Source organism: Corvus brachyrhynchos, unplaced genomic scaffold, assembly GCF_000691975.1.
Source record: "Corvus brachyrhynchos isolate BGI_N302 unplaced genomic scaffold, ASM69197v1 scaffold511, whole genome shotgun sequence".
Lineage (NCBI taxonomy): Eukaryota > Metazoa > Chordata > Aves > Passeriformes > Corvidae > Corvus > Corvus brachyrhynchos.
The window spans coordinates 386,302-388,755 of NW_008236214.1; positions in this window are offsets into that span (position 1 = coordinate 386,302).

A 2,454-nucleotide genomic window follows, 5' to 3' on the forward strand; every position below is an offset into this window, starting at 1 on the left:
CCCCCTCCCCTGGGGCTGCCGCGGGGGGTAGGTGGGGATGGGGTGACAGCACAGTGGGGACCAGCTGCTCCTGGGGGAACTGGGGCTACCCTGCTGCATCCCAGGGGGGAGCAGGGGGGTCCCGGGGCTACTGCGGGAGTGCCGCCCCCCCGCCCCGAGCATGGTGTTGTTCTGCTGGGTCAGGGCCAGAGGAGCCCGGGTGCTGGGAGAGTTCCCCCAAGGGCCGGGTCCCCCATGCTGGGAGTCCCCATAAGGGCCAGGTCCCCCCCAACAGCACCTGCAGCCCATGAGCGTCCCTGGAGCAGGACGGGCTTGTGGGGGTCACCCAGGGATGGAGGGGAGGCAATTCCCAGGAGCGAATGGCCTGTCCCCATCCTCATCTCGGGGTCTGCAGGTGTGGGACCCCCCTGCACACACCGGGCATCTTCCCCAATGCCAGCACGGGGACCACAACTGGCACCCAACAGAGACCCCTCAGCTCGGACATCAGCTCAGGTCCGAGGATAACGGGACCGCCGGGGATAACGGAACCGTCAGGGATAACGGGTGTCCAGGGATAACGGGACAGCGGGGATAACGGGGTGCCGGAGGAGCGGAGTTTTGGGCGGGAGCAGGGCTGGGAACTGCCGGGACAGAGCGGGGACAGAAACTGGCCCGGCGCGACCCCCTCGGCGGGACCCCCGAGGGACCAGCCTGGGACCCACATCCCAGAGTGGGGGCGGGGGGCCCCTGGCTGGGAGGAGCCTGCTCCAGGGACAAGGGTGTCACTCCTTGGAGCATCCCGGCCGGAGTGGGACAGGATGTGCGGAGTGGGACAGGATATGAGCTTCCCGTCCCCCCCGTAGGCTGCGGCTCCGGCCACTGGTGGCACCAAGTCCAGCGATGCCACCGGGAGCACGTGGCCCTGGAGGTGTCACAGCCCTAGGAGGTGTTGAAATTTCCTCGGCCGCACTGCGAGCAAGGAACCACGTGCTGGGACCTCAGAAGGTCTCTGCCCGCAGAGCGGGGGTGCTGCTGTGACATTTCAGGGTGCTCTCTCTGGCGCGGCTTTTCAAGAGGTGTGACTCAGTTTTCTGTTCTGATTGACTGAACAAATTTTCTTCTAACTTTAGAACAAAGGCTTTCATTTTATGTCTCTCACAGTTTTGGTATTCCGAATGTTGTTTCACACCGTGTGTAGGACTTGCAAGAAGAGCCTTAGGACTGTGTATTTTATTCATGGTCCTCTTAGGAATTTTAAGGGAAGTTCATTATTTGTGTGAATTGGTTTTGGTAGGATTAGTTAATGAGGCACAATGCTCTAAATCCTGTTGGCAAGTGGCAGGTAGAGTAGATAAATGAGGAGTAACATTCTGTACTCATTTGGATTTGGGCAGCACATTCGTGTCACCCATGGAGCCAAAAGGCGTGGTTTGGAGCACTGCTGTTCAGAGTCTCTGGGTTATTTATGCCATTTCTCACATTTTGGTTCAGTCATAACTAGGGACAACTCTTTAGCCAGACAACTTTATTTTTTCTATAATACTTAGCAACATGATCCAGTGTCACTGGAGATTTTGAGTGCTGGGGTTCCTAAAAGAATACATGCAAAATAGCCTAAAGGAAGCTACAGAAATGATCATGTTCTGTAATTAGTAACCTGAAACCAAATAACTGTCTACAAAGTGCTGTTCCTTTCTGTACAAAATGAATATTTGAAATATTTTCTCTTTAAAAGAAGCTGCTGTTAATTCCACAGTTCACAGTCTAGTTTGCCTTCCTAAACAGCAGCTCTAATAATACTGTCCTAAACTCCATCAATCCCACCCCACTTCCCAGCCGGTCCTAAAATAGCTTAGTAAGCTCTTCAAATGAGGCTTCATTAATTTTAGAGAACATACTAGAGGACATTCCCTAGTGCTGTATATCTCGAGTTCCTGTGGAGTCAATTAAAATAGAGCTACATCTTTCTGAATAAGTGGCCCGACACCCCTGGTGTTCCCCTGCCCGCCCCGCCGGGCTCGGGCGCTGCCCGGGGAGGGCCCTGCCAGCCCCCCCCGCTCCCTGTTTTGGGGCCATTCCTCCGGGTTTCGGGCAAGAGCTGCAGTGATCTCCGACCCGGCCCTGGTTCGGGGCCTTGCAAGGACCGAAATAATCCGTGTTTATTATTGCAGCGGGCTCCGGCTGTTTGGGTCAAAAGTTTTAAATTTCAGCTCATTTAGAATATTGCGCTCTTCGTTAAATCGCATCGGCTGGGACCAGTTCGCGGGATTTAAGATTATTCGTGTTATTTTACTTGTTTGCCCTCTGGTAATGAGAGTCTGGCAGGAACTTCGGGATCGTGCCGAAAATTCCGGTGTTTAGTTGTTTTTTAGGGACATTCCCGGCTGTGGGACCCCTAGACTTGCTTCCCCTCCGCTCCAGGGACGAGCGCGTCCCACCTGAGGAGCACAGGCAGCAAAGCCCCGAGGGCCA